We start from the raw sequence: 13141 nt of genomic DNA on the forward strand, positions 1-13141 counted from the left end.
AATCATCAAACTTGCGTCGTCTATATATACAAGAATCTTTATATTCAACTTCATCTCAATCCGGTACAGATCATCAAATGAAAACACGAAATTCAAGAAGTATGCCGATGCCTACATCATGTTTAAAACTATCACGATGATGCCATGGAATATGCTTTGACAAACGTGGTAGATATTTTTTCTAAAAAATCCTGTTTAAAAGATGTCATCAAAAACTACGACTTTTCACCGTGCTTTCCTGCCCTCATTCCCAGTGACCCTTGATTTTACAGATTCAACAAAAAGAATAAATAATCTCGGGGTTTCGTTGCCTACTTTACTTGGTGGAACCACTCAAATGTTAACAATGATTCCGTGACTCCAAGAAATATGTTGCATTATAATGTCGATAAAGTAAAGGGGGAAATAGTGTATTGACTTGTGAACACCCATAAGCATGGAGAACACGACCCAATCAATCGTACGAATTTAAACTGTTCTCACTGCAACTGACCATACTGAATTACACACATGTGCATCTCTATCATCATCTTCAGTTGCATTAGGCACTTGCATTTTATATAATCTAAAGTGTTCAACAAGAATACACTCAGTAAAGCGAACATTCAATGTTTCACGCAACACCACACGTTCACAAAATCAGATTGGTCATACTCGTGTCACATGTTGTTCCTTTGAATCCCGCCGCGCATGAGCACGTGAATGAATTAAAACCATCGGTGCAAACGCCACCATTTTGGCATGGGTTGCTGTCACACTCGTTCACTGCTGCAGAGAGAAAGGGAAAACAGATAAGGCTACTTCATGTTTTCAGTCTACAGAGATGAATTACATAAAGACAAGAAACACACACACACACGCACGCACACACACACAGGCCCCCATATATCCTCATGATGAATGAGCCATGAACGAGAGAGACTCTTGTGTTAATATTAATTTGAGCGTCACAAGGAGAATGCTATCAGGTCATAAAATACCCATTTGAAGTAAAAGAATAGCGTCTGCATGAGTAGTGTGTTATTGTTATTCCCCGTAAGGTTGCACATTCACAAAACCTGGGGCCCGTTGCATAAAACTCCAACCGGATTTTTTTCCGGTTGAAATCACAAAATTCCGGTTGGAAGCTCCCAACCAGAGTTTTTATGCAACGGATTTTACATTCTTAGATTAGCAACCTTAAAAAATTCAGGTTGGGCAAATCCCAACCAGAATTTTCTAAGGTTGCTAAAAAAGTTTTATGCAACGGGACCCAGGTTGGTTGTCATGATAATAATAGCGACAATAATGATAATAGTAATAATAACGATAATAATATTGATAATAATAATGATAAAAATAATAATAATAACAATGATAATAACAAAAACTAACACTGAAAATAATGATGACAATCATAAATTATATACGAAATAATAAGACAAAGAAGGATATTTTGCTCTATGTTAGAAGAGCGTTTTGATATAAACAGTGTGACTGTGTCAATACTGTTCCTTTTTTTATGCTCTGCTTTTTTGTTCTTTGTGGCTTCTGTTGTGTTTCGTGTTTTGCAACGATATTATACAAAATCTCTTTTCTCACTTAGGGAGGGTTACTGAAGCGATCTTCTAAGACTTCCTTGAGAAGTTATACTTCTGATTCGAGAACTCTGAATAACCGGACGGGTTCAAAAAACTTGAATCTGGTAATGGACAGTCTCCCTTTAAAATCGTTTGAAGAGTTGATGTAATTGTGGTGCATTTTTTTTTTTTTTTTTTTTTTAGTTGGAAAACCAATATGACTTAAGAATATTATGGAAATCGAGTTGTGTCGACGGAAAATGATCCCTTTGAATAGGTAAAACACTTTATAGCTACAAATGCTCACTACACTTTACTGCACTGCTGCAATTTCCCTACCATTATATGCTTTTAGTTAGTTAGATTAGATGTCGTTGTTATACCTGAGAGGTGAGTGCAGGTGACCCTCGTTGGAAATATAATAACAGAATTAAACTTCAAAATCCGTTGTTATTCCTACAATACAGCAATGATGATATGAATAACGGTGCTACAATGATATGGTTACATTTTCAATGGGTTAATTCTCTGATGTTCCTCATTTTTATCAGAACTAGAGTTATCGGGTTCCCATAAAAACAGAGAATAAAGCAAAACAATCTCGGTTAAGAGGTATATTGAAGGCACGATTTTCAAAAATGTTCAGTACTGGATAGAACCTGGACTCCAGACTTCTCGATTACAAATCTAAAGCCTTGTTTTCTAGAACACGGTGCCACAACAAGGCGTCGAGGAAGTAGACCAAGTAAAATGTGATACTTAAGCATGCAAATGAGCTGAGAATTTCGTACCACCGTCACAGTTCTTGCCGCCATAACCACTGACGCATGTGCATGTGTAGTCGTTAACACCATCTGTGCAAGTGCCTGAATTCTGGCATGGTGAACTGGCGCACTCGTCAATATCTGTCACGGAAAATCAGAAAATTAATGCAAATTGAATAAACATAAACAAATACAAGAGCTAGAATGAAGGAGAACATCTTTATTCTTTGAAACAAAATTCAACTCTTTCTCAATAGCATTAGTTTCATTGTTTGTTATCAAAACAAAGCAAATTCATACCCATGTCCGGCATACCAAATACTCCTGCAGTGGTAAACGTACGGATTGGGCGCAGAACACCATCTTCTCATAATGTACCTTTATCAAAAGAAGCTATTTTTTGACAATTTAAGACAATACTCTTTTTATTTCGGAATATTTAATCTGTCTTTCGTATGGCGATCCTAGGCAATATCAGAAAACATAACGACAGATACAATCACTGTATACATGGCAAGTAATTTAGAGGGTTTGTACTACGATATACTTACTTCATCATCTTTTTTTTACGGAAAATTCTATATGATTATTTTTTCATGATATCTTTAGACCTCGACAATCAATTACCTGTTTTGCATAATGTTCCATCATATCCAGGAGCACAGGAGCACGTGAAACCATTGACACCGTCGTTACACGCCCCACCATTGGCGCAAGGTGCGCTGCCACATTCATTAATGTCTACACGGGACAACACCAGAAAGTAACACTGAATCCAATGTGTTGAGAGTAACAGTAACACATTAGGGTTCGACATCAACTAAACCCGTTGGTAAAACAAGGTAAAATGTTTCGAAGAATCAAGCGATCGTCTAGACAAACAAAATTTATAAAGGTCTACCTTTCCTATCCCACAGCGCTTTTTCAGGACTTACTGTTTCTAATGCTGTTGTCTTTTGACATAAAAATAATACACCCTCAATAGTCTAAAACAGATGGGCAGTCACGGTACATAAGAAAGAAAAATAGCATAGTTGAATTTCTAATTAGGACAATCGGAACTAAAGCAATGAACAAGTAATCAAAAAAAAATCATGGGTCATTGTTCATGCAGATTGTGGGAACAAGACAAGTGTAATATTTATATTTTGGGCACTAGCAAATCCTTACAAAATATTTTTTTTTGGCAATATCTTATGGACCTGGAATAAATACATTTTTAAGCAAATAAAAGTCCAAAGACAAGTATTCCGTATCGCTCACCGGTCTGACAGTACAATCCATCGTACCCTGCGACGCATGCGCAGGTGTACCGGTTCACTTCATCGGCGCAGGTTCCCCCGTTTTGACACGGGTTACTACTACACTCATTCTTTTCTGTAAAAATATAGGGGAGAAATAATAGCAAGATAATACACTAGGTAGTTTTCAAACATGACATTTCAGACATGTTAAGAATTTCATTGCGCTTCAAATATCATTTTAATCCCGGTTGATTTACAGCCCGTGCTGGATGCATTGTTTCAAACCAACATTTATGATATGATTTATGGGTGGAAAGCGGGAATGTGGACATTTAAAGTGCCTTGGTTGCGTCGAGGTTATAACGTATATGTATAAATATATATAATCATGTAGATTTGAACTCATATTCAATACATTATATGAAGAGTTTGTTCGCAAAAACCGATAAGTCCATTTTTATCTCCATTTGGCAAATATGGACTTATCGGTTTTTTGCGAACAAAGTCTTTACATATATATGTACTATTATTGTGTGTGTGTTTGTGCGTGTGTGTGTGCGTGTGTGTGTGTGTGTATTTAATAGATTGCCCATTACTTTTCAAAGACCTTTGCCAAAAAAAAAACAACAACAACTACAACAAGAATAACTGCAAAAAATATCAACAACCAAAAATCAGAATTACCTGTTTCACAATGTGGTCCCTCGTATCCTGGCTGACACTGACAGGTAAACTGGTTGACCAGGTTTACACAAATTCCGCCATTTTGGCATGGGCTGCTTGCACACTCGTTGATATCTAACATGGTTGATTCCATCCCAAAGAAAAAGGAAAGAAACAGAGTAATTGTAGCCAATTTATAAAACTTCTATCTTGTTTGCTTGTTTGTCGTAACCCTTCGCTAAAGCTGTGACTACGTAAAAGGATGGTACCGTTTCGGTTGTTTTGGGGCTTCAGGATTCTAATTTCTTTTGATGTTTTTTTCTTTTTTTAAGATGAGAAACCTCTTACGAAATACAAAATACCATATATTTCTAAGATGAATTCAAAGTTTAGTTGATGAAAATTGGTTTTGAAATGGCTGCGATATCCAAGACAAACAAATCCTAGGAAAAGGTGGGACGCAACTTTTATTAAGATCGCTTTGTTTTACTCTGTTTTTGGATGTCTCAGCCATTTCAAAACCAGTTATCATCAAATGAACATTGAATTCCTGTTAGAATTTCATAACGCTATTTTCAAGTATCTTGCAAAAAGTTAAAGGCTGAAACATCACCTCAACCAATCTATCCCTTTAATAGCGAGTCAGGTCCGTTTCTGACATCAGTTCGCTCGAAATGAAATGAAATGAATGAACAGCGCAACTTTCTTTGTCAGGGCACAGTGCACACACTTCTATTGTTCACAGACATCCATACACACACACACACAAACACACACACACACACACACACACACACACACACACACAGACAGACACACACAAACAAACATTGTAAAATCTATGCAGAGTGAATATAACATAATATGCCCGCGTTGGAATTGTTGCATGCATCGTTGCACCATGCTTTGATTATCAATATATTTGAAGAGCTCATTTGCAAAAGGGGTTAGATCCATTTTTGACGAAAATTGAGTTATTAGCATCATTGCACAGAATTCCATTTGAGCTAGTTACAGTGAAAATTTCAAATCCAGACAAACATTTGAATAGAAATTATAGCAAAATTAGATTTTGATTTTCCATACACTTGTTTACAAATTCTCACAAACCAGTTTTTCTCTAAAGTACTAAAAGTGGATCTAACCCCTTTTGCAAATAAGCTCCTCATTTGTGTTATCACTATCATGACTCACTTACTTAGTCTGCGGAGAGCTACAGAGACCACTCACTGTGGTACCTACTGAGGGTTATTAACCAATGAATGATTTGCAGCATTTTTTTTTAATGCTATGCCAGGTATTCTTTCTGTCGATTTTGGTCAAATAATTTAAAGCAGCCGCCACTCATCAATCGCACGCTGGCACATTATCGAATAAATTTGCCACACGAATGGTATGATTACTTAACTTAATCAGAGAACGCATTGGTGTGTAGCGTAAGCACTTTTTTTTTTTTAACTAGGGGCCTATTGACAAAATGATATATCCCTTGTTACTTGATAACTAATAACTATGACTTTGAAGATATGGAAGTTATGGAAGGTCATACTTGTTATGCTATTCCCCCTTTTTTAAAGAAATCAGGAACTATTTTTATTTATTGTGCATGATGTACATATCATAATATCTTGGCGAGCCAAAATGTAACACTGATACTGTTGCATCATAATCATTGAGTTACAATATTTCACTCGTACATGAAAATAAGATGTAATCTTCATTGAACATGTTTCGGTGTATATTTGGAAAATATTGAAATGGAATGTATGTGATAAAATAATGTCTACATAAACCCATACAGAAAGGAACAGTGGAAAAAAAAAAAAAGAGTGTTATCTTCTCACTAACTGATCGTAAAGATGATGCATTAAAGTAATTAGGGTCATCGCTAATGTGATACTGTGGGGCGTATAGTCTGGTCTCATAATAATAATGCTAACCAATGCTTATTACTAGCACCAACAGAAGAGATGGCAATTTCAGAAAGGCAAACTTATGCATGACATTTTGAATGATTCTGCCCCTATATATCTGCAGAGTATGTTTACATCTGCCATGAGTGAACAGCGCTACAGTACAAGAAGTGCTCAAAGTAGAGGTTTAATTGTGCCGTAAGAAAAAAAAAAACTGAAAGTGGCAGAAAGGCATTTTCTTTGGATGGTGTAATACTTTGGAACAGCCTTCCTAGTGAAGTGAGAAATGCTCCAACGAAACAAAAACATTTTGTACTTACTCAGTTTCTAAAAAGTCGGCAATTTTAAGATGCTGTAATGGTGATTACATGTATTTGGTATTTTGGTATACGTTTTTTTTTTTTTTTCATAAACTACATTGTTTTGTTAATAGTATATTCTTTTGAAATTATGCAAAAAAAAAAATAATTAATAACACGGCGTAAAGACAAATCTTCAAATGTGTCTGCAGTACTGTACCTGTGTTACATCTTCCTCCCTCGTAACCCGTTCCTGTACAGTCGCAGTAATATTGATTAATACGATCTTCACACACTCCGCGGTAGCAAGGGTAACTCTTGCATTCGTTGATATCTGGAAGGGAAAAACAATAGAATGACGCAATTGAAACAATTGGACAAAAGAAAATAAACGTTATATGATTGGGTGTATGATGTTATGCCCCTGTTTTGTATATAGATAGATAGATAGATATACATAAATCGATAGATATTGATATGTACACACACACAAATATATATATATATATATATATATATATATATATATTATATATATATATATATATATATATATTATATATATATTTATATATACGAAGAGCTTGCTTCCAAAAAGCGCTATATCCATCATTTTTCAATTGATTTAGCGCCTTTTGGTTGTAAGCACTTCAGATATATATATATATATATATATATATATATATATATATATAAAAAGAGTTTGTTTGCAAAAACCGATAAGTCCATTTTTGAAGATTTTGAAGTACGGTGTCTGTCATAAAGTACAAAATAATACCGTTAGAATGATATATTGGTCACTACATATAAAGGTATGTTTTTGAACTTATGGTCAAAAGAAGCAATTTTTTCTTTTCATTCTCTGTATTTTTCTTGAACTTTAATCGCAAATATCTCCATTTGACAAATATGGACTTATCGGTTTTTGCAAACAAACTCTTCAATAGTATGTTCTGAAGATTTTGATCATAAAAAGGGATCGAGCCACTTTCAGTCATTGGGAAGTATATCTGCCATCAGAAATACTAGATTGAAATGGAATCTCACTTTTGCATGTCTAATGGAGGAATACTTTTGAAATTGTAAGGTTAAAAAAAATCTTATATTATATTCTGATAAATTTGTCATCATTTAACCGCAGATTTAATCACAAATATCTCAAATTATCTCAAACTGAGAAGAATGAATTCAACTCTTTCTGCGATTAAACTCTTCAAAATCATATCAATATGAAAATATATAATGTATATATATATATATATATATAATTATATATATAATTATATATATACAAGGAAATCATTCTTTTTAAGGATGCACATAAAAGTGTGTTATAACCATCTCATACGTTGTGTATGAAGATATAATCACGCAGTCGTGTTGGGTGTGCTTGAAAGAGAAAAAAAAAGTGATAGAAAGGAGGAAACAGAGAGAAGAAATATTATAATATATTTATGTGTATGTGTGTGTGTGTGTTTTGTATGATTGTAGTGTATCTGTGCGTGTGTGGGGTGTGCAAGGTCGATATGTTTTGGACCGTAGTGAGTGTAACCCTTGCTGCTCGCTCTCTCCCTCTCTCTCTCTTCATGTTAGTGCAGGGATAATATTGATTACTTGAGCATTATTCGGACATGGAGCATGATAACACAGCAAGTGTGTATGTATGAAAGTGATAGATGGAGAGCGGTTTATCCAATATGCCATTAGATGCCCTCAGATTACCTCACTTTCAATATAATAGGTATCTGATGTGGGATCCATTAGCTTATTTACTTTCCGAATCCGAAATACTCATCGTGCTTTTCTTACGATTAAAGCACACGTGTTTAAGGCGTAGTTATGGTTCAGATGGAGCTATTCCGATCTTAACTTTTTGCGAGATGATTAGAAAACAGTTATGAATTGCTAAAGAGCAAACAATTCTAGAAGGAACTCAACGTTTATTTGATAAAAATCGGTATTGAAATGGCCGAGACATAATAAAGTAAACAGAAGCGATTCTTATAAAAGGTAGTTAAATCCGACCATTTAGTAGGACCTCTTTGTTTTGGATATGTAAGCCATATCAGAACCAGTTTTCGTTACATCAAATACACTTTGAATGACTTTTAGAAATGAATGCTTTTCATATTTCAGATGACGAAGTCTGTTACTTTCTCGCAAAAAGGTAGATCCCTGAAACCCCACCTAGATACAACCTTTTTTTTTTTTTACCAGAGTCACTGCAAAAAAGTCGAAAAATGATTGTATGACATCTATTTTTTTTTACCAGATCGGAAGTAATGATGTAAATGCACTGTAGAGAAACATTCTTGTTACTGTTTTACATCTAAATATATCTTATATACATTGGATACGTTACAGTTCCATAACGGAAAAATACAAAACGTTATTAGGCTGTTCTTGTTCTCCCCTCAATTTTGTTCTTTCTTGTAATGAACTTTGATTTTATATTCATATTAACTGTAGTGCTCTGGAAGTGCTCAACTACATAGGAGCTCAAATATGTTGTAGGTAATTACCTATCTCACAGTGCGTTCCTCGGAATCCAGGGACACATGTGCACGAATACCGATTAATCTCGTCAGAACACGACCCGCCATTTTGACACGGGTTGCTCGCACACTCGTCTGTATCTGTACAGTGAGACAGGGGTGTTGAACGATAAGCTAGAAATAGCACCGAATGCAACATGCTAAAATATGCTCAGGGAAGTAATGGTCGATCTCACCTGTGCCTCCGGAAACATGGAGGAGTCTTACGTAAACGAGGAATACCAAATATGAAGAAAGAACATATTGTGAAAACACATTCAAAGCATCGCAAAAATTGAATGATTCAAAGAGAAACATTTCATAATACAAGATAATGATGTTGAAAATATCTAGTTGTTTTAAATGACTTGTTGAAAATACTGGTTTTACATGTCTTCGACAGAGTCACAAAACCGTTGCAAATACCGCTATGATAATTTTATTATCTAACTGGTTTTCCTTGAGATAGCTACACTCTTTTCCTCGTGTCATTGCGAAATTTTATGACTGTCGGAGATGTTTCACTATTGTCTATTCTGCAACAAACAATGTCTAACAGAATTCAATACAGAATATCTGCCGATAACATCGTGATTGTATAGAACGGCAACAGACTTTAGACAGGTTTTGTTGCACGTTCGCTATTCTGTGATGCTCTGGAACCGATAGAGAATCACACTGATGCTTTAAATTGAAATCGGGCCTTAATGTATGAAGTGATGAAATCCAAAGATTAACGGGGTTTTGCAAAAAATAAAAAATAAAAAATCTTAGACAGTTGATATAGCTATGCAAATGAGGAGCTCATGATGTTATCACCTCAATGTTTTCCAAGTGAACGACGAAAATCAGTTTTTATGCTTTATCATAAATGAACAAAAATTTTAAGATTTTATGTACTAACTATATGGCAAATATTGTAAGCTGATGACATTATCAGCTCGCCATTTGTATATCCAAATGTACTGTTCAACAACTGTTTGTGTGAAAACAAAAACTCAACTCCATAAATTCATTACTTTAATAATATCTTAATCCGATATTGATGAAATTTTCACTTATGTGTTTAAAACGAAAATGGTACTCGTTCTTCTCCAACTAGCTTTTTACCGGTCTGGTGTTCTCTTAAAGAATTAAATAGAAGTATCCATGCCTTGTTCTGCACCAGGTTTTTTTTTTTTTCTTTTTTACGTGCCTTTGTTAGGATGGTCCCCACCAGTGGGGTAAAAATGAAATTCTTACCTGTTTGGCACTGTAAGCCCTCATATCTAGGCAGACATGAACATGTATACATGTTAATGGCTTCATGACAAGTTCCTCCATGCTGACACGGGTTGCTGGCACACTCCAAGATTTCTGAAAGTAATATGAATATTGCGGTGTCACCATTTTAGCTAAGAATAAGTTAGAATAAAAAAAAAGAAGTCACCAACAAGCGCAAGAAGCACATCATTAACGGCCCGGACGGCCTCTTCAAGCGCCTCGGTTGGAGTTGTTGTTGTTTGTTGTTTGTTAATTTCCATCTGCGAAGATGGCTGGATAGCCCATATATTCAGCTACGTTAATCTGGTCTTCCATGGGGTCCAATGGATGTGAGGTGGGACCACTTCACCGGGTTAAACACCCTGCTCTTTGCGATGAATGAATGAAGCGGGATCTTTTACGTGCATGAGTTATTACTCTCTCATATACGGGACCTCCATTTTATGTCCTATCCGAGGGACAGAGTGTTTTGTCTCATGCTAGAGGGGACAGTATGTTTACACACAACATTGCTCAGTCCAGACTCGGGTTCGAACCAGGGCCGCGCGATCGTGAGGCAGACGCGCTACCGTCTCTTCCTCGACACTTCGACCTAGGAAATATCCGGCCCTCTTTCATCTGCAGATCTCACTTATAAGTTTGAATGTGAACGGTTTGCAGAGTAAGCTACATATGGGAATTTTGGACCTACATTTGCAAGCATATGATGCTGTCTTTTAGGGACAAAAACAGACATACCAAATTTGTCTCAATCTCATATTTGCAGTTTTCAGTGTTATGGTATGCCAAAATATTCCAATAAACAAAAGTTTGGTGGGTTTCATGGTATGTGTATTCTGATGAATAACCATATTTTTAATTGTTCTGAAAGAATTCATGCAACAGTTTCTGAATCAATTTTATTGGTCAAGGTAGATAGTAAAATTTTAGGTTTTCAGTTTATTGTTGGTGCAGTGTACTTGCCATGTGAGGGATCAATTCACCATTCTAATGAAGTTTTTGACAATCTGGTGCAGGATATTATGGATATTAAAAGTAGATATGATGCACCCTTTTGTTTGTTGGGTGATTTTAATGCCAGGACGGGCTTGCTTGATGATTTTTTAGATGTAGAGGATGTGTTAACAGATCAGAGTGGATTAGGCTTTTGTAATGATGTCTCTAAAATGCACATAACTACTGATATTTTAACTTCTCGTCATAATACTGATGTCCATGTGTAATATCTTCACTCGGATTTACACTACGAGTGTACACCTTGGTGCCGGGTTATAGACTGCACTGTATTGTGGTTTATTGCTGAACACGTTCATACTTCTGACACAAGGTGGCGCTATTACAACTCCTCCCTTCTTAATGAAAAAGTTCTGTTTACATACATGTGAATACATGTGTGGTTACAATATAATATATATATAAAAGGCTAAAATAACTGTAATGCAGGCTTATGCATTTTTTTTTTTTGCCTTGTCATATAACTTTGTTACCCATGCAATGCATAATATCAAAATGTTAACTCCATAAAGGATCACTTTTCCTTTCTAAATAAAACATTTCTTTCACATAGAAAATGTTTACAACTGTGCTTTTGTTCAAAATGTGTCCTATAATCATTTTCACTCATTTATGTGTGTATGTGTCTATCATTATACAATCAAATATCATGTCACCTTAGAACAGTAAATAAATAACCAAAGTAATACCAGTTATAATATGAGTTTAGAATATCATCAAAATCTGTGCTGCCTTCAATCTCAATCAAATACATCCTCAAAATATGATAAGTACATGCTTGTCATGTGACTTCTTGATAAAGTAGTACATCTCCTGTGACCCGCATGTACAATATACACTTGTATTTATAAGTTTTCAAGTCTGTTATACATGTTATCAGTGCCACTTTAAACTCAACTTCCGGTGCACATAAAACACTCAGTTTCATGAAACATTTAAAACTTGAACTACAGATTGTAAACAGCTGTGAGTTTGCAGGAATGTACATGTATGCATGTACAAAAATTGAATGTTAACAAAAACATTTCAGGTATAATCTATAATTACCTGTATGTTCAACTTTCATTGCATTAGTGCTACATTTTTGTTATTGCTGTATTTTGCATTACTCCATCTGCAAATTTAGCAATATAACATTAAAACAAAACAAACAATGCATAAACTACAAATTTGGCATTTCTGTTTATGCATCAAATTTGACCACAGGTTTTCTTTTCCTGACTGGATACCTTCCTTGTCCAAACGTGGCTGACCCACCTACCTCTGATTGCGGTGGGGTCAGTCTCTGACCTACATCTGTTTCACTAGTCTCTAGTCCAGCAGTTTGACTGCTACTCACATTTGAACTTCCATTTACATGTTGGTTCAATCCCTCACTATCATTTGTACGTTCATGTACTTCATTTTCATGCATTTGTGCATGTGTTTCAGTCATAGTCACATTTTCTGATTCATCTGGTTTCTCCTCTGTTCCTAACTCAGCCATTTTCATTGTCATCATGTGATCAATGTGTACCATTTTCACTTTCCCACTACCGAACATCTTGACCATATAGGTTCTTGGCCCACATTTTCTCACAACCCTTCCTGGTGACCATTTCACCCACTTTTGATGCTGGTTTTTCACCTTAACTTTTTGGTTTACCTCCACACATCTTTCTTTCACTCTACCTCTGTCATGATTTTCCTTTTGTTTTTCTTGTTTTTCCTCTACAGTTTTAGCCAAGTTTGGTTTGAGCAGTGTGAACCTTGTGTTTGGTTTTCTTTTCAGGAACAGTTCTGCTGGTGTCTGCCCCGTAGTGGTATGAGGTGTGTTTCTGTATGTTATCAGAAAATTGGCTAGTTTGTGTGACAGTGATAACTGTCTTTTCTTTGGATTTTGGTCAAG

This window comes from Diadema setosum, chromosome 12, assembly GCF_964275005.1.
Source record: "Diadema setosum chromosome 12, eeDiaSeto1, whole genome shotgun sequence".
NCBI classification, from domain to species: domain Eukaryota; kingdom Metazoa; phylum Echinodermata; class Echinoidea; order Diadematoida; family Diadematidae; genus Diadema; species Diadema setosum.